The sequence below is a fragment of the Protomyctophum bolini genome (assembly GCF_963924005.1).
Source record: "Protomyctophum bolini genome assembly, chromosome: 17".
NCBI lineage: Eukaryota > Metazoa > Chordata > Actinopteri > Myctophiformes > Myctophidae > Protomyctophum > Protomyctophum bolini.
This window is the reverse complement of record NC_137878.1, coordinates 16519593-16539830: the sequence shown is the minus strand read 5'-3', so window position 1 is coordinate 16539830 and position 20238 is coordinate 16519593.

The window sequence follows — 20238 nt, the reverse complement described above, 5'->3', positions numbered from 1 at the left end:
GTGTGTGTGTGTGTGTGTGTGTGTGTGTGTGTGTGTGCGTGTGCGCGTGCTGATTGTTTGCAATAATTTGTTTTGCTTTCATTCTTTCTTCCTCTTCTTGTTTTCTTTATTTCTTCCCACCTATACCCATTCATTCCTTCAATTTCCTTGTCACATTGGTCACTCTTGTCACTTCTGTCGTGTTCTTCTGCCACCCACTTCTCTTCTGTCCAATCTCCTTCTCTCTCTGTTTCTCTCTCCAGCATCGTGCTCTCTCCTCCATCTCCAGTTGCCTCCTCATCTTTGTTGAGTGGCAGCGTGTGGGAAGTGAAGGCCAGCCAGCAGGATGATGTATTTCATGCCACTGTCACAGTCACACTACACACCTGTGGCTGAGTGGCACAACAGTGTCAAAAGCACACACACACACACACACACACACACACACACACACACACACACACACACACACACACACACACACACACACACACACACACACACACACACACACACACACACACACACACACACACACACACACACACACACACACACACACACACACACACACACACACACACACACACACACACACACACACACACACACACACACACACACACACACACACACACACACACACACACACACACACCTCCTTTTGTCTACTTTAATGTCATCATCCTACGCCACTACACAGGAGTGTTAACCAGTGCCACCAAACCTAGACCACTTTCTTTTTTTGTGGCTTTCGCCTTTATTTTATATTTTTTATGGAGGGACAGACAGGAAATGGGGAGAGAGATGGGGGGATGACATGCAGTAAAGGCTGTCGGGATCGGGAGTCAAACCCGCAGCACACTGCCAGACTGGATTACCAGCCAAGGTGCCTGGACCGCTGAGCCACAGCCACTTGACTTTAGACCATTTTTTCTGTCTATAGCACAACAAAAAACACAAATACAAATAGCCTAATCTACTATTTTTGGCTAATGTTTTCAGTGTCCGTTCTGGTGGGCCAAGCAGGGCTGAGATGTGGCCATTCTGCATGATCTGGCCATACTGTACGTACAGCCATGTGATAAAGAGAAAGATATGCAAGCACAATGATTAAGTATAGTTATAAGATTTTGTCAGATGAGTTGTACTTCAACAGTTTCATCTTGTTGTCTGACGATAAAGCACATTGTGGTGTCAAACATATCAGTATATCCCTGTTCCCTACCACAATAGATGAGTGAATCACTATTGACTAAATCACACCACGTGCTTCTGTCTGTCTGTCTGTAGAAGTGGGCCCAACAATTGAATAAATCATTACATATTTCCAAGTTGATATACTGTATGCTATTTATACTTTCGGCCAGGCCCTGCCGCGTTCCGTTCCGCATCAGACCCGCACTTTCACATTCATTGGCATGTTTCTAGCACACTCACAACTGTTCTGGAGCTTCCGCTATTTCCGTATCCTCTTCCATAGTTTCCCTTTCCAGTGACCATTCACAGCTGCAACAGATGTAAAAGCTCCACTGGATAATATAACAGTGAGAAACGACGACAAAGGAGCCCTGAGCCCACAATGTCCAGGACACTGGAGCTGAACCCATGTCAGCGATGTTGGGAGATGAGGTCGCCTGCTGCATGTGAAAAGAATATGAACAAAGGCTTAGCAGGGGAGCCTCTGGCTGCATAGGTGTGAAATGGCGGGGTGATTGAGACTAATTGATCACAAGACTCACTGGCAGTTCATTACCATGGTGCTAATGACCCCACTCAGTAAACAGGAGCAGTAAATCATTTGAGCGATTCATCATGGACCAGTGAATGATGTAGGTCTTGCAGGACTATAACTTTTGATCAGTGGAAGTCATAAATAACATGAGGGCGAATAACAGAACTGATAAGGCTTGTAACACAATAGGACACCACAACTGATTAATATGGACATTGTGAGTGCAATTACCCTCTCTTTGGCTGAATTGAGAAAGTTAGTTGTTGAGGGTGACCTTATTGATTCTTGATTGATTTATTTATTAGACAGAAATACAAACAGCAACAGAGTACAGTCAAACACGTAGGGCCGATTCATACTCCTATTTTACCGCTGTTTCGGCGCTGTAGTGCCGAAATGATTTCGGCTCGTCAGACATTTTTACCTCAAATGACGTCACATTGTAGGCTTAACAGAGCCAAACCGACTTTTATTCGCCTCTACAATTTACAATTTAGGCATTTAGCAGACGCTCTTAACCCAGAGCGACTTACATTAAGCAATAACAAAAAAGCATGGGAATACATCACATAAAAGCATTTATCATGAAACATGCGTAAGCTAAGAAAGTAACAGTGGAATATCTATATAATGAAACTATACATATATACTACTATGCTATACATATGTATACTATGCTCTAAAATAGGAGTTTGAATTGGCCCTTAGTCTAAATGTTAACACCAAAAAAATCCTTGTAGTCTTGTTTCCATTGGGGCCCTATATGTATTCTATTCATAAACATAACGTAAAAAAATAACAACAACATTCAATATCATATCACCTTAAAGTGGTAGAAGCTCAAAAAGCTTGGTGATTCTTTTGGGGGAAAAAAAGCTTCTAAATACATGGAAAATGTGTAGATATTGAATATGTATGCTGTCAGAATGTGAAGAGCGATTCAATGGTTAAAGCTGTTGATTTGTTATCAGCTCTAAAATATAGAGATGACCCTGTTGATTAAATGTTATTTAACAATCAGGACATCTTCCACCCCTGTTGATTAAATGTTATTTAACAATCAGGACATCTTCTACCCGCCAGTTTGTTTTACATTTGTAGTATTACTCATTTTTGAGAAATAAGTATATGACTGACTTTTTTCCAAATGAAAAAATCCCCATTTATGTGGAAGGAGATGTAAAATGAATGGTCGTCAACCATCAACCATTTTCTTTTGATTAGTTCCTGAAAATGTGACTTTATTTTGCGGAGATTATGTCCCAAAGGACCTGCTACAATATAGCATTTGTGGGTTTTATTTGATTCTAATTAGAAAAGCGTGTTGTTGCTGAGGAAATCTGCAATGTTTTTTTGGAATGGAAAATGGGGCCTGTGATGGAAAATAGTAAACAGAGCCACACCCTGGGTGAACGCACGCACGCACACACCATGTTCCATTTGATATCCTTCTCCTATCACAGCAGCTCACACACACACACACACACACACACACACACACACACACACACACACACACACACACACGTGCAGCGAGACAGACAGACATGAGGAAAAGAGCATGGAAATGGACGGGAGGGAGAGAGTGATATATATATATGAGAGAGAGAGAGAGAGAGAGAGAGAGAGAGAGAGAGATAGGTAAGAGAGAGGATTTCAAGAAGAAAAAGGATTTAAAAAGAGGGGCCAGGAGAAGAGAGGAGGAGAAGGAGAAGAGGGGGGAGGGATAGAAGAGGGGGGAGGGGAGGGAGGGAGAGGAGAGGAGGAGAAGAGGGGGGAGGGAGAGGAGAGGAGGAGAAGAGGGGGAGGGAGAGGAGAGGAGGAGAAGAGGGGGAGGGAGAGGAGAGGAGGAGAAGAGGGGGAGGGAGAGGAGAGGAGGAGAAGAGGGGGAGAGAGAGGAGAGGAGGAGAAGAGGGGGAGGGAGAGGAGAGGAGGAGAAGAGGGGGAGGGAGAGGAGAGGAGGAGAAGAGGGGGAGGGAGAGGAGAGGAGGAGAAGAGGGGGAGGGAGAGGAGAGGAGGAGAAGAGGGGGGAGGGAGAGGAGGAGAAGAGGGGGAGGGAGAGGAGAGGAGGAGAAGAGGGGGAGGGAGAGGAGAGGAAGAGAAGAGGGGGGAGGGAGAGGAGAGGAGCAGAAGAGGGGGAGGGAGAGGAGAGGAGGAGAAGAGGGGGGAGGGAGAGGAGAGGAGGAAAAGAGGGGGGAGGGAGAGGAGAGGAGGAGAAGAGGGGGGAGGGAGAGGAGAGGAGCAGAAGAGGGGGAGGGAGAGGAGAGGAGGAGAAGAGGGGGGAGGGAGAGGAGAGGAGGAGAAGAGGAGGAGGGAGAGGAGAGGAGAGGAGGAGAAAAGGGGGGAGGGAGAGGAGAGGAGGAGAAGAGGGGAGAGAGGAGAGGAGAGGAGGAGGGGAGAGGAGGAGAAGAGGGGGGAGGGAGGGGAGAGGAGGAGAAGAGGGGGGAGGGAGAGGAGAGGAGGAGAAGAGGGGGGAGGGAGAGGAGAGGAGCAGAAGAGGGGGAGGGAGAAGAGAGGAGGAGAAGAGGGGGAGGGAGAGGAGAGGAGCAGAAGAGGGGGAGGGAGAGGAGGAGAAGAGGGGGGAGGGAGGGGAGAGGAGGAGAAGACAGAAGAGACAGAGTGAATGGGCTCTTTGTGATCAAAAGGCTTGTTTATTTTCTTGGCGCTTGAACTCTTCAGAACCCACATTGGATCTGTCTGCTGTCTTCTTAGCTTGAGATAAAAAAAGAAAGAAATGTGTGTCTCCCTGGGAGACCAACTGTTACAAAAATACATAATGAATCTACTTCAGCCCTATTTAATAGTGAAAATAGCTGATCTACCAGCTGTAATTAATTCAGTAATTGTTTAGTCAGTCACATTTTTCTAATTGTTTAGGATGTTTTTCTTTTTTTATTTAATATTATTTCTGATTCTTTTAAAAACATTGAAAAGGGGGTAGCTATTTACTCGTGACGCAGTCCTGACCCACTGTTTGGGAAACCCTGGTCTAGCCTGATGCGGAGGACGCCGCCTCCACAAACATCTCAACTCTCTCCACAGCTCCAAGGAGACAGGGACGTGCACACACAGACAACAAAGGGGGCTTAAGCCCCTGCCCTTTTACTCATCTGAAAAACTGCCCTTTCCAGACCACAAATGCAGAATTTACTATGGTTAAAGAAATGCACATGCCCCTCCTTTCCATGCCATACCGGAAGCAGAATTCAGTATCCTGAATTGGAACACAGCATTTTGCGTTGAACAATTTAGTTTAGAAATACATGTCGTACACCGCATCTCCACTAGCTAAACAGTGCTGGGTTGTGCCCCGAAAATAGCTGATCTACAAGCTCTCAACGCGTCACAGTGCAACGCATTGTGAGCTTGTAGATCTGCTATTTTCACTATTTTTGTCCCAAAGTGCCCTCTTACGGGATTTCAGCCCCTGCCTCCCCTGCCTCTCTAACACTCTCTGCACGCCCCTGCAAGGAGACAATCCGGATGCTCAATTATACTGTAAAGTAAAACTGTTAATTTCACTCTGAATGTGTAAGAAATAATTACCATGCAAGAGGTAAATCAACACTATTTAGTTTAGGAAATGTTCGACAATAAAACAACTTTGAAATATTTCACATTCAAACTGATTATACCATCCGAGCCAGGGTCCGATATAATACAATATCCCATGTATAAAGCTTTTGCTTCACCAGTTACAGTACATTGCTTTACATTACATTACATTAGAGGCCCTTTAGAGTGGGCATGCATGAACATGGTCTTACTTTACAGTTATTCACGCTCACACAAGTACTCACTGTTCCTCTCCTTCTTTCTCTGCCCCTCTCCCTCCCTCCCTCTGTATCTTCCAGCTGGTATTCACACATGTTTAATGGGATTAACACGCTCTTGTGCCAGGGAGGAGAGAGGACAGAAATGGAGGAAAGGGGATAACTAAGGCTATGGAATAAATGGGCAGGGGGGGGGGGGGAGAGGAGGAGGAGGAGAGGAGGAGAGGAGTTTGAAAACGAAAACAAAAACATGTATGGAGGAAAGAAAGAGGGGTGAGAGAACTCATTAAATGAGCGTGTTATTCTTATTAGACTATGGGAGGTCAGTGAGGACATTTCAGACTCATTTGAATTTCGGGAGCACGATCCAACCGGACCCCCATCTGCTTACTACAGTCCCAAATACAAGGAACCAAACAAGAATCAAGATTTTTTTTAATTAACTGCAGTTGCGTGCATATATTTTTGATTAATTAAAATGAATACTTTATTAACATGATTATTAACAGTAATATATACATGTGACTGCCTATATATAAAACAGCATTTTTTTATTAAAAGTTCTATATCATTCTATATTCTACCAGTTGCCAAACACCGTAGTTCCTGTTGTGATATACAACAGGATATGTGTATGAGTGCCTATGCTGTGTACTTGTACATGAATATACAAATGTACAGGATATGTATACTGCCATGAACTGTAACTGTAACTTTAGCCACTGAAGCCATCTCAGAGAGCAAGGACACTTGCTGCTAGCCGATGTTATTGTTATGTCTCTGTGGCACGTCATGAGGACACGAGGATCCAGAGTTAGTATATATGATTCTGTATGTGTGTAATAAAGTGTGAACCTTTGGCGAGATACTGTCTGAGTGTCCCGTTATTACTGTTCTCCCGGGCCCGTCCGATCGCCGCCGTTACCACAGGAATAATTCAGTTGGATTATCACACACCACCCAGTCTGCACACACACTACCGGTCAGCCAGAACCGGACCAGGGTCCTCAACAAGATATTACAACAATTGGTGCCAGGAAGTGGGATACCAGCGCAAGAGGTGAGTCACTCCATGTTATATTCTTTCTAAGAGAATAAGTGCACTCTCCTCTTGTCTGGTAATTTCCATGTTCATATAGTTGTATGCAGGATTTATTTTTAGTTAAATCCTGCCTGTGTCGTTCTCACAGATTTTGTATGCCTCCAAATTTTCACTGACATAGACCCTGTTAGTCAGCTTGTTTGAAAGTGACTGGTGTAGTTCTTGTGACTTGACAGAGTTTGGAAAAAGACTGCGTAGTTAGATACGCGCAGCAATATGGTTAGAGTCCATATTTAGACTGACGTTTGGTACGCCAGCAGTGATTATTACACTTTCCTTGTAAAGGTCAGTGGCCTTCAGTGTTGCATCGCAGCTGAGGTTATAAGCCGGATCAATAGCCTACTTTGTCCGCACAACAGCTGAGAGTTTTGCCTGTTGTTTTAATTAATCTGTTAGATGTTGTCTAACAGGGTACGCCTGTAAAAAAAGCACAGTTTGTGTACTAAGCCTGTGGTGTGTTTCCCACAGCAAAACTTGGATTCCACTCTGATCATTTGTATTAAAAGTCACTTTAGATAGAACACATTAGGTACCCAACAGAGGTATCAGTAGAGGGCTGGTGTGTGAAGTGATACAGATTGAATATTCCTGCTGGTTTGTATTTGTTTTGTGTTTTCCGCCGCTTATTTGGAGTTTGGAAATGGGCCAGGGTAAAAGCAAGGTTAAGTTTGGGGAGGTTTTAGGAGTCCAGGGGGGACCATCCAAAATCAAGTCTCAAAATGTTAAATACAAAACATCAGAAGACGTTCCTCCTGGGGCATGGGGAAAAAGTAAACAAAACACAGCACAAACCCCACTGCCAAATGAGACTCCCATACAGTTTGTCACTCGGATTCATGGATCGTTCTATACAGATCCATTTGTTGAGCTAGTGGCTGGCTGGTCAGAGGTGCGTGTTCCTCGCTTAGCAAGACCTTATCCAAAAAAGGGGTCATTCACAGCAGAGCATATGACAATGTGTAAACGTATGATTTTTGATTATGAGGGAGATTCCAAGTGGAATTATCCTTACATGAAGGAAGCTTTCTCCGCCTGGGAGAAGGCAAAGCCAACATGGGATAAAGCTCACACCCATAAATGTGTCCAATCTGCCAAGAATAGGCAGTATGCGTTCCCTGCTAAATCTGCTCCTCCAGCAGATAAGGATGAGGATGATGAATTCATCGCTCAATTAATGTGTGGGGACACAGCGCCAGCAGCAGAGGGGATAGAAATGGGTGCAGGCCAAACAGGGCCGGAGCATCTACCCCCGTCCGGAGACCCGGATAGGTGGCAAGAATCCCCAGGTGCTGTGGGTAGAGCACTGGCCGCATTACAGCCAGTGCAAGCATCCGTGGTAAGGACTGCCTCCCCACCTGCAGCCACTGCAGAATCAGGAGCCATACCCAAAAGGGCTCAGGAGAGTAAGACGGTCATACATGTGCCCGCCAAGACTAGGTTGGCAAGTCAACGTGAGTTGGAACAACAATTAGCACACTTAAGTACAGAATTGGTCAGCGAGGTTGATGCCGCTGAAAAACAGGCTAAAATAGCTGCCCTGAGAGAACAGATGTATTTGACGAGGGAAGCACTGGATAGGGTGGAGTCAGAGTCTACCAAAGGTAAAGACAATGTCACAGAGCGGCAACTTGCATTGCCGTGTGTGACTTTGAGTGATAGAAAAGTCATAAAAAAACCCACAGAGGTTAATGTGTCTGAGATGCAACATGCATTTCCGTTTGTGACTTATGGTGAAGGACAAGTCATGGTAAAGCCCACTGACATCATTGCGCTGTCTGCAATATGCGACAAGGCACCCAATCCAGCACAGAACCCGTCCATCTTTTGCTCATATTTACAGAGAGTGTGTAGATATCACCAGCTCACAGGACCTGATTACAGGTTCATTCTGGAACAATGTTTGAAAGACACCCCAGAGCAGGAAGTGCTAGAACAGGTGAAAGGCTTAGACCCTAAGTACGATGCCCCTTCTGCTGATGGTTATGTTTGGCAAGATCAGAACCATGTAAAGGCTTTGTTTGTTGACCTAAAGGCCTACCTAACAAAATTACATGCACAGACACGAGACATTACGTTTGCAGCCGCCTGCAAGCAGTTGAACAATGAGACAGCGTCTGCTTTCTTCATTCGTTTCCATAGTGCATGGGTTGGACATGCTGGGCTTCCCACTGAGGACAAGATGGCTGTGTTGTTTATCTCTACATTTTTGAGCAACATGCTGCCTCAACATGCACAGGCAGTGAGAATCATATTCTCCAATGTGAGCCAGATGACTGTAGATGCTTTTGGGAAGCAGCTAAGAGAGAAAGATGCAGCAGGTATTTTTCCCTTAGAAAAGTCAATTGGCCCCTTAACCACAATGTTTTCACATCAGGTGGAGGGTCAGGGTGAGCATCAGGGTGGCGAGGAGGCCTCAGGCTCCTCCCGCAATTACAGCAGAAAGGACAAGTGCTATTTCTGCCATAGACCGGGCCACTGGAGCCGTGATTGCAGGAAAAAGAGTAAGTGGCAAGCAAAAAGGGGTCAGCAGGGTCAAGGTAATGACCAGGGCCAGGCCCAGTGTAGTCAGCAGGGCCATGCACAGTGTAGTCAGAACCAGGGCCATGCACAGTGTAGTCAGAATCAGGGACATGCCCAGGGTAATCAGAATAACGGGCAGGCCCCGCAGCAAGTGCAAGACCACCAATTCCCCATGAAATGGAACGGCCCGTCTCAACAAAATCAATAGGGCTGCCCACAGACTAGAGCCCCGGTGCGTGCAATGTTACAGTTACAATTAAGTGGTGCTTCAGAAACAATGCCTATGATGTGTTTGGAATTGTTTGATTATCAGCAGAACAAATGGTGTTCATATTCATTTTTGGTTGACACGGGTGCTGATCAATCATCCTTGGCAATGAAGTATTACGATGGTCCTGTTTCTTCAGCATCGATCGAATCTGTGGGTATAAATGGGGCTCCTATCATATGTCCAAAAACGCATCCAATGTATGTGCGTTCCCCAAATGATCCATCATTGAATTTACAACATAAGTTTGTTGTGATACCTGCATGCCCTTTTAATTTAATAGGCAGGGACCTGCTTTTTAAAATGGGATGCACGCTTTCTTTTGGAAAGACAGGATTGACACTACATACAGATACACTGAATCACGTTATGCTCTCACACATGCCCAAAAGGCCTGCACAGTCTCACGTCACTCTTTCAGAGGCTGATATGAGAATGTTGGGTACTCTAGCACAGTCCATTAACCCCTCGCTGACAGCTCCTTTGAGTCAGACGCCACTGTGTATTTTTTCCCCCGAGAAGGACAGTGAGCCTGGCTCCGATGTGTATATAGATCAGTTATTAGTGTTCCCAGACATGTTGTTGTTATCAGATAACAAGAAAGCAGTGTTCATGCTGGCCGCAGACAGCGGAGCCACGGAAGGCAGAGCAAGCTATTTTAAGCCTATTGCTTCCCCTCTCAGCCCAGGAATTAAGACAACTCTGAGCAAGCATTCTACTCAGAATCAGCCGCTCCTTATTCCAGATTATTTAAGGGACATCCCTAGCACCTTTTGGGCCACGCATGGTGCGGATACAGGCTATATAGATTGCACACCATATAAAGCGGTGCTAAAAGAGGGCGCACGCCCGGTTTTCTGTAAGCAATATCCACTTTCCATACAGAAAGAGGAGGGGCTCAGTCCCATAATTGAGTCTCTGCTTGAACAGGGGGTTATATTTCCCACTACTTCACCTTTTAATACTCCCATTAACCCGATTCGAAAATCTTCGGGAGAATATAGGTTTACCCATGACCTTCGTAAGGTCAATGAGTTAATTGTGCCATTAGGATCACATGTAGCTGACATCCCCTCTATTCTGACTGTCATACCTTCTGACCATACCCACTTCACCACATGTGACCTGAGCAATGCATATTTTAGCATTCCTGTGGATGTGGAAACTCAGCCGCTCCTAGCTTTTACATACAAGCGACAACAGTACAGTTACCGGAGATTGCCACAAGGGTATATAGACTCATCCTCTGCTTTCTCAGCTGTGGTGCACGCCACGCTGGCGTCCTTCTTTCCACCGCCAGGATGTACGCTGGTCACATATGCGGATGACCTGCTTTTATCAGCCGGGTCTAAAGAACTTTGTCATGAGGCGTCCATCATGTTGCTGAAGCATTTAGCTGCTGCTGGGTTCAAGGCAGCGCTGCACAAGATTCAGTGGGCACTTCCTGAGGTGAAATACCTGGGCTTTATCCTGGCCCAGGGAAAAAGGACATTGTCTGCCGATCGCATCCAGCTCATACAAGCCGTTCCCCCGCCTGAGACTAAAAAGGCGATGGCCAGCTTTTTAGGCCTAACAAACTTTTGCAGGGCTTGGATACCAGATTGTTCCTTTTTTGACAGGACTCTGAGGGCTGCATGTTTAGAGACTGAACCAGATAAGATTGTATGGACAGAGGAGATGAGGTTCTCCTTTTCTGCTTTAAAGAGAGCTCTGTGTTCGAGTCCCGGCCTCGGCCTGCCGAACTATGACATTCCTTTCCATCTCTATGTGAAAGAGGGCGCCAGCACGACGGCTGCGGTACTTGCTCAAGAGCACGGGAATAGCTATAGGCCCGTGGCGTATCTCAGCAAGACCTTTGACTCTATTGTACAGGGTATGCCTGGCTGTTTGCGAGCGGTGGCGGCATGTGCGATGATGGTCACAGACGCACAGAGGATAGTACAAGGACATTCCCTGATACTACATGCATCACATCATGTATTGACTATTTTACAGCACATTTCATCACAGCACATGACTGCACAACGACGATGTAGATATGACCAAATTTTGACCAATACTATAGGCCTGACTGTAAAGTCACTGCCGGACTCTAATCCTGCTGCACTTCTGCATGCGTTACTTACTAACAGCAGTGCACAGTCCAGTCATACCGTGGACACAGCCCCATATGACCATGACTGTCTAGAGGAGATTAATGCTTCAACGGCAGCGAGAATAGATTTGTCTACAGTTCCATTTGAATTCGGAGCGCATGTTTATGTAGACGGGTCCTGCTCAAAACCTGCAGACGGGGTTTATCTATGTGGGTATGCCGTGTGCCAGCTGCCAGACACAGTCCTTGAGGCGTATTCATTACCATTTATCTCTGCACAAGCGGCTGAATTAGTAGCTCTGTTGAGAGCTTGTAGATTACATAGTAAAGAAACTTTAACTGTGTACACTGACTCGATCTATGCTTTTAATGTGGTTCATTGTTTCGCAAAATTATGGGCTTTGCGAGGGTTTGTTTCTGCAGACCGCAAGCAGATATCCCACAAAACATTAATAGCAGACTTGTTACAGGCTGTCAACCTCCCAGATAAGGTAGCTGTAGTAAAGGTTAAGGGTCACAGCCAGAAGGGAGACACTGATGCTGAGGGAAACAATTTTGCAGACCGGGTGGCCGGCTGGGCCTCCCGTGAAGGCCTGCCATCTCCCCATTTCACAGAAAACACCTCATATTCAATGTTTGCTGCCACATACACCCCGCAATACACAGACATTCTGATATTGCAGACCAGTGCCAATATTGAAGATCTTGAGCACTGGGCATCAAGGGGTTGCATTACAGCAGATGATGGTTTGATATATGACAGAGAAAAAAGGTTATGCCTGCCACTAAGCTGTTTGCCATTTCTAGTCCGTCATTTTCATGGCGTTGGACATGTTGGTCAGACAGGTGTTATTGGTATTCTAAAGACTAGGTTTTGCATCAGAAAAATGCAAAGCACAGTGAAGTTGATTATAGGCTCATGTTTGATCTGTGTCAGAGCGCACAAAGGGAAGGTCCCCATCAAACATGACGCATTGCCAACTCCGACAGCACCATTTCAATCTTTGCAAATAGATTTCACTCACATGCCCCAAAAGGGTCCATTCAAATACATGTTGGTGATTGTGTGTGAATTTAGCAAATGGCCTGAAGCGTTTCCCTGTTCAAACGAGAAGGCAAAGACTGTTGTTAGAATACTGGCAAAGGAGATATTCCCTAGGTATGGTCTAGCCATGTCTTTGAACTCAGATGGAGGTCCAGCATTCACAGCAAAGGTCACTAGATTGCTCTGTAAATATTTACAGATTGAATGGAAATATCATATTCCATATCATCCGGAAAGTTCCGCTTATGTGGAACGGATGAACAGGACTCTTAAGTTGAGAGTCACGAAGGCAGCCATGGACTTGGGAAAGAGCTGGGTTGATGTTTTGCCTGCTGTTTTAGCTGAAATCAGGATGACCCCGAGTGCCACCACTAAATTATCACCCTTTGAGGTGATCATGGGAAGGCCATTTCCAACTCCATGGGTTAGAGGCGGGAGGGCGCCGTGTCTCCCGGGGGATCTAGATGTAGTTGTGTGTGATTATACCGATGCGTTAATCCACACATTGAATGGCATCTATGGTGACGTGTCTCTACCTTTCCCTCTTCCCCCAATCCTATCTTCCTTATTCCCTTCCCAAACCTTCCTATTAATTTTTTATGTTTTGAATAATGTAGTTTGGATTGCTCGATCTCCTCTTTTCTTTCTGTGTTTCTCTCTCTCTCTCTCTCTCTCTCCCTCTCTCCCTCTCTCTCTCTCTCTCTCTCTCTCCCTGTCTCTGTTTTTCGCGTACAAACATGTCGCATGCGTGTGCTCGTCCTTAGGATGGTTGATGAGGATAAAGGAGGGCTCGATGCAATTTTCCTAGCAAAGATTTATCACAGATTAAGTGAAAGGGTCATATTAAAATGACTGTCTAGGTTTTTCGGTATCGAGGCATGATTGTACGCTTTTCCGTAACCACAGCAGAGTTGTTCTTTCAGAACAAAAGAGGGCACTGTTGTGATATACAACAGGATATGTGTATGAGTGCCTATGCTGTGTACTTGTACATGAATATACAAATGTACAGGATATGTATACTGCCATGAACTGTAACTGTAACTTTAGCCACTGAAGCCATCTCAGAGAGCAAGGACACTTGCTGCTAGCCGATGTTATTGTTATGTCTCTGTGGCACGTCATGAGGACACGAGGATCCAGAGTTAGTATATATGATTCTGTATGTGTGTAATAAAGTGTGAACCTTTGGCGAGATACTGTCTGAGTGTCCCGTTATTACTGTTCTCCCGGGCCCGTCCGATCGCCGCCGTTACCACAGGAATAATTCAGTTGGATTATCACACACCACCCAGTCTGCACACACACTACCGGTCAGCCAGAACCGGACCAGGGTCCTCAACAAGATATTACAACAGTTCCCAATTTTCTTAGGTCAAGAAAAACGTGACCGGGACCCAAACTAGTGAAAGTAGCAGATCTACAAGCTTGTATATATTTTTTTAATGTTGGAATAGTTTTTAGTTGATTAAATGATTACTTTGTATAAACGTTTTAAATTATTTTGATATATTGGTCCATACATATATGGGTCCGTGCCCCAAACCTTGGGTTCCGTTCCGACTCCCTATGCCTATAGTGTGTTCATGACTGTTTCCAAGTAATAAACCACATGAAAAGAGGACGAACAATAAGCTTCCTCAGAGTCTGGAAAGCAGTCGAAACTTGAAGGAAGGGCCATGTGAGCATTTAATTGGGTGTAAATTAACTCCTCGTCTGGGGGAAAGAGGAGTGGTGTGAGAGAGAGAGAAAGAGAGAGAGAGACCTAGAAACTTATAGTTGAGTTAGTAGAGTGAGAGTATTGGCGTTTGAGAGTTGACAGAGATGAGAATGAGGCAGAGAGACAAGTAGATGGAGAACAACAGTAGAGAGAGATAGAGAGAGGGAGAGAGGGAGAGAGAGAGGCTACATTCAATCCTTGAGGAAGAGAGCCCAGAGAGGAATGTGAGTTATATTTGACCTATTTCCGGCTTAGCGCCAAGACTATAATGGAGAGAGAGCAAGAGAGAGCGAGAGACAGGGAGGGAGAGAGGGGGAGAGAGGGAGAGAGAGACAGAGTGAGAAAGAGGGATAGAGAAAAAAAAAGAAAGAGGAACATGAGTAAGGGAAACCTGAGAGGCAGAGTGCACAGACGATGGGGAAAATGAGTGAGTGGAGAAGTGTGAGTTGGCAAGCCAGAGAGAGGGAGAGTGAGAGAGAGAGAGGGGGGATAGTAGATTATAGGAAATGGGGAGTAAAGACATGGACAGCAAGTGAGAGAGAGAGTGTGTGTGTGTGTGTGTGTGTGTGTGTGTGTGTGTGAGAGAGAGAGAGAGAGAGAGAGAGAGAGAGAGAGAGAGCGTGCGCTGGGGGGTGTCAGAGAGGTATGTGTGGAACGGTAAGGGTAAAAAATTAACAGAGTGTGCAACCCAGGGAGAAAGCAAGACACCAGTGAGAGCAGAGAGCGACAGAGACGAAAGAGAGAGAGAGAAAGAGCAAGAGAGAGGGGTGGGGGGGGGGGGGGGGGGGTCAGAGAGGTATGTGTGGAACGGTGTCAGTCTATATAGAGATCAGTGTGTATGCGTTAACAGTCTGCTCTGCTGCCTATCACTGGAGGAACTCTCTTTTCCTTTTCCTATTGGCACCATGCACTGCTTCCACAAATACACTCCCCAGACACTACACTACACTACACCCCCTATCTCTCTCCCCCTCTCTCCTCTCCCTCCCTCTCTCTCGCTCTCTTGGTGCATATATTACTGGATTAAGCTCATGCAATTTTAAATACAGCTTGATGCGCAGTTGCATTGATTGCAGGTCACACAAACTGTGCTTGTTGCTCCTATCCAGTATAGGAGCAACAAGCACAGTTTGTTTTATTCTTTAAGACCCTGTAGCTATAGCTCCGCATTCGCCATGCCACTTCATCTATCCAGCACACCTTAGTTTTAGTCCCTATTAAACAACAGATCTATAAAACTGCTAGATGCACTGCATCCACGTTCCCATAGGATGAACCGTGATCATTTGAGTGACCCCATAACCTTTTCCCTAGGAACACCCTCGGGCCAAAATGTAAACTTTGTACACATAATTTAATAGGCAGGGTGATAGATTGCAGGATGAACCCTATTGACTTTAGTTGACCCCAAGGCCTCTAGCACTACCCTTTGTAGCCTTTTTATTATTTAATTCTATTTCACTTTAAAGCTTTTGCTGTTGTTTACAATTCTTGCTCCAATAATCTTTTTTATTTTATGTATTATTATTCTTAATCTTTAGCCCCACTTGTGAGCCAGCACAGGGGACTCAAGGACTGTCTAAAGAGGACGAGACGTGAAAACCGTACGGGCGACGCCATGTTGCTCCATGGAAGGAAAGAAACATGCGCAATGGACTATATGCAGCCAACACTTCCGCGTTCAGCTTCCTTGGTCTCAACTGAGCATGTTTCTTTCCTTCCATGGAGCAGGGTTGCCAAGTCTGCTTATTTCCCTTTTGGCTTTTGGCTTTGACTTTTGGCTTCCTTTTTTCCCGCACGACTTGCCACATCCATACCGTGCTACTCATACTCATGAGCTTGTGGTCCAAAGGTACCGACTGAGCTACCCGGACACAAAATAAATAAAACTAATGTTAATGACAAGGGGTTTGAGTCAGAATGTGAAATAAATAGATATGTTGTCTATGCGATCAGAAACATACTGGAGGAGAAACTAAAGAGAAGTGGTTCAAGTCAGAAAGGTGTGCACACTTGGTGGAAGCCACACAGCTATTCCAGGCCGCCTTGCCTTTTAGACATGACGGATTTGGTCCTAGCTGCGACTAGCTGCAACAAAGCCCCTATTCCATGTCCGTACCTTCAGTGGTGGAAAGTTATTAAGTACATTTATTTACTGTAATTGAGTACAACTTTGAGGTATTTGTACTTTACTTGAGTATTTCCAATTTCCAATATGTTTTACTTCTACTCCACTACATCTCAGATCTACAGATACATTTTGTGAAAATAGCAGAGCTTGTTATATTTTCACATGAATGTTTGCCTCTTTCTTACTATGAGTATTAAGTATTATTAAGTATTAAAAAGGTCTTAACATGTGCAGATCCGCTATACACTTACTGTTTACTGAATTATACTGTATGTTGGTTTGTTTACTGTTATGTGAAAAAACAACATTGCACATTAAAGTTAATCATCTGGGGACCCACCCACCAAAATCATTTTGGGGGTCTTGACCCCTAATTGAGAACAGTAAGGCACAACATTCCTGATCTTGAACAGATTGTGTAAAAGGGTCTTGTTTTAGTGTTTCTACCAGTCCCATTCTCATTATCATACAGTTGAGAGAACTACTTTATGCTAAAATATTCTGTACCAGTGTTTATGTTTTATAATTGTGATTTTAAGTATGTTATTTGAATGCATGCAATTGAATTGTGTTTTATATTGATGTAACTGTGAATTAATGCAATTCATGTTGTAGTTTCTTTAATGTATTTTGTAGTATGTTTTGTGTGGACCCCAGGAAGACTAGCTGACTGCCATGGCATCAGCTAATGGAGATCCTTTTCAAATATCAAAGATCACTGACATCTTGAGTTTGACCAGATGAAGAGCCTTGGCTCGAAACGTCAATACATTTATCTTTTGGAGCATATGAGTGTTCCCTTCTCTTTTCATCCTTTTAAAATAAACAAATAATACATTCTGTTTGCCTGACAAAGCTATCCTTACTTCCAATACGAAGTTGTTTCAGAGCCACAGCAGCCAAATAATAAGACTGCACAGCTAACAAAAATACAAAACAGGTGTTGGGATTTGGTTCATTGTTGATCTTCAAATGCATGGCGTGACCTGGCGTCTACATGGTATTATATTGTTGTTCCTGCTTAGCCTCAACGTTTCATTTGCATCAGTACCTTCATTCTTAGCATTTCCCCTTTTCCAATCTTTTTAGCCTTTTTCCCTTTTTCTCCCAATGTAGCTATTATGCCAATTCCCCACAAACATGTAGTCTCATGTCACTGCTAACCTCTACAGTTGGTAATGTGGGTGGGTGTAGATGAGCAAGTCTCCTCCGATACACATAAAATTACCAGCTGCCCGTACCATACCAACCTCTATCACTAGTGCAGCAACAGAGACCATCCTCCTCTGCTGGCTTCCAACCCTTGAACACAGCCAAATGTCTGCTTATTATAAGCGACTTTGGGCTTATATTTGTGTAAAGTGGCTTGTAAATATTGGTAGTTTCAGGTTGTAATTTTTTGGGGGGCTTGAATCTAAAGTGTAGTTGCATATTTTGAGCTTGCTTCTATTATTATTATTATTATTATTATTATTATTATTATTATTAATAAACCACTGGTTCTAAAATATTTTCATATGATGGACACCCAAATAAATATGTATTTGTCCCTAACTCTCATCTGAAAATGTTTTGTGCCAGGGAGCCCCATACCAGATTTGTATTTGTTTAAAAAAGTTAAATATTTCACATTTAACTTAAGAGATTTTAAAACAACACATTGTGAGCTTGTAGATCGGCGATGTATACAGTATGAATCCACGGAGGGCTGCCCTGTAGGCCAGCTGTATGCAATCAATGCACAATGTCACATTTCCCCGCGCCACCCAGACATACTATTCTTACTGTTCCCTGCTATTATTCACCCACTCTTTCTCCCTTGTCCTCACTCTTGTCTCTGTCTTTGTGTGCTACCAATCATCATCGCTGTCCTTTCAGTTATATAGTCTTCCTTCTACAACTGAGTGGTAAAATTCTATGCAGGAGTCCATTCACTGTTTCCCGGTTTAAATGTGATGGAACCGATTCCTTGATGCTGGTTCCGATTCCGGTTCCGGATCCCAACCCTAAACCAGGTTCTGGTGCTATTGGCCCTTTCAGTCCAATTCTTTTTGCTTACAGTGCTGGTTCAAACCAGCAGGGATTGAGCTGTGGCGTAAAGTCTAGTTGAACTGTAAACCATACTGTACTCATGTAAATGCTCTCATTAGCGTGCAATGTTTACTACAAAGCCCAAATAAATTATGATACTTAGTCAGTTGGGATTTAGGGTGTCAGTGTTTTTCGTGACACTTTGACAGGACACAGCGGTTCTTACAGGATCAAACCTGTGACCTGCGATCAATTATGCGACCGACTCCTCACCAACAAAACACCCTGCCACTCTCACTTATGGTGATTTATGAACGCTGACTCATCCTCCCGCTGTTTGCACTTACTTGCGAGTCTGTCTGGCTGAGCCTGTCAGTTTAATCGTTTAGAAAATGTATAAAAAAATATATATAAAAAAAACGTTACGGTTTCGGACTGGGTGGGGTGTGGTGGGTTTTCTTTTGGATGCATACAGGGTTGAGTTTCGATGGGTCTGGGTTGACGCGAGGTTTGTCTGAACTGGGTTGGGATTGGCTGCCAGTGTGTTTGTGTAGGTTTGGCTGGGTTGGGCAAGGGGCCTACATGGACCCAAAGTTATGCCAATGTGAGGCGCTCCCTTTGGCTGTACCCTTAGGCCTGATGGGAACAGACAGGGGTACCATCGGCCTGTGGTGATTAGCTGGTCTGAGGACGTGCCAATGATTCAACCAACAGTCCGACCAACCTGCCGACTGACTGCGAGAAAGTGGCCACGAGCGTGCACGTGCGCACACACACACACACACACACACACACACACACACACACACACACACACACACACACACACACACACACACACACACGTGTGTGTACGTGTATGTGTATATCATGGTGGTTAGCTATGGACTTTATGTCTGGAAGCGTGTGGCTTATGGAGCCTCGAGTAGACGTTCCAACATCACAGTTAGATGTGGTGTCTTGTGTTGACTGGTGAGCTCTGCGCTGATACTAGTGGATGACATCTGGAATGAATATACATTTTAAAACAATTGCAAGTACAGATTTCATTGTTAAAAAAATATGGTAATGTAATCTAATAGATAACATTATTGTGTGTTATCTAATAGATTACATACAGTGCCCAGCCTTGAGTTGGTTGGATACACGGTGGTCCAGAACCACCAGAAAAAGCTCTGGTCAGGCTCTGCTAGTGAATCTAATGAGCTTAACTCCCCACACCTGTCCAATTTCCAGGCTCTGCCTGAGCCAATTGATTGCCATGGCAACCCACACACCTGCCATTTGATTACTTCTACAGTCAGTGCACTTTTCAGTCAGTTTGCAGTTTGCACTCTTCAGACATTATCCACAGACATTTACCACTGTACGACTTTCCACAGGCACAGGGATCTCGTGTGCTTAGCAACCTACATGGCCGGTTAACACTGAGGTTAGGGCTAGTGACCTACGTGGCCGGTTAACACTGAGGTTAGGGCTAGTGACCTACGTGGCCGGTTAACACTGAGGTTAGGGCTAGTGACCTACGTGGCTGGTTAACACTGAGGTTAGGGCTAGTGACCTACGTGGCCGGTTAACACTGAGGTTAGGGCTAGTGACCTACGTGGCCGGTTAACACTGAGGTTAGGGCTAGTGACCTACGTGGCCGGTTAACACTGAGGTTAGGGCTAGTGACCTACGTGGCCGGTTAACACTGAGGTTAGGGCTAGTGACCTACGTGGCCGGTTAACACTGAGGTTAGGGCTAGTGACCTACGTGGCCGGTTAACACTGAGGTTAGGGCTAGTGACCTACGTGGCCGGTTAACACTGAGGTTAGGGCTAGTGACCTACGTGGCCGG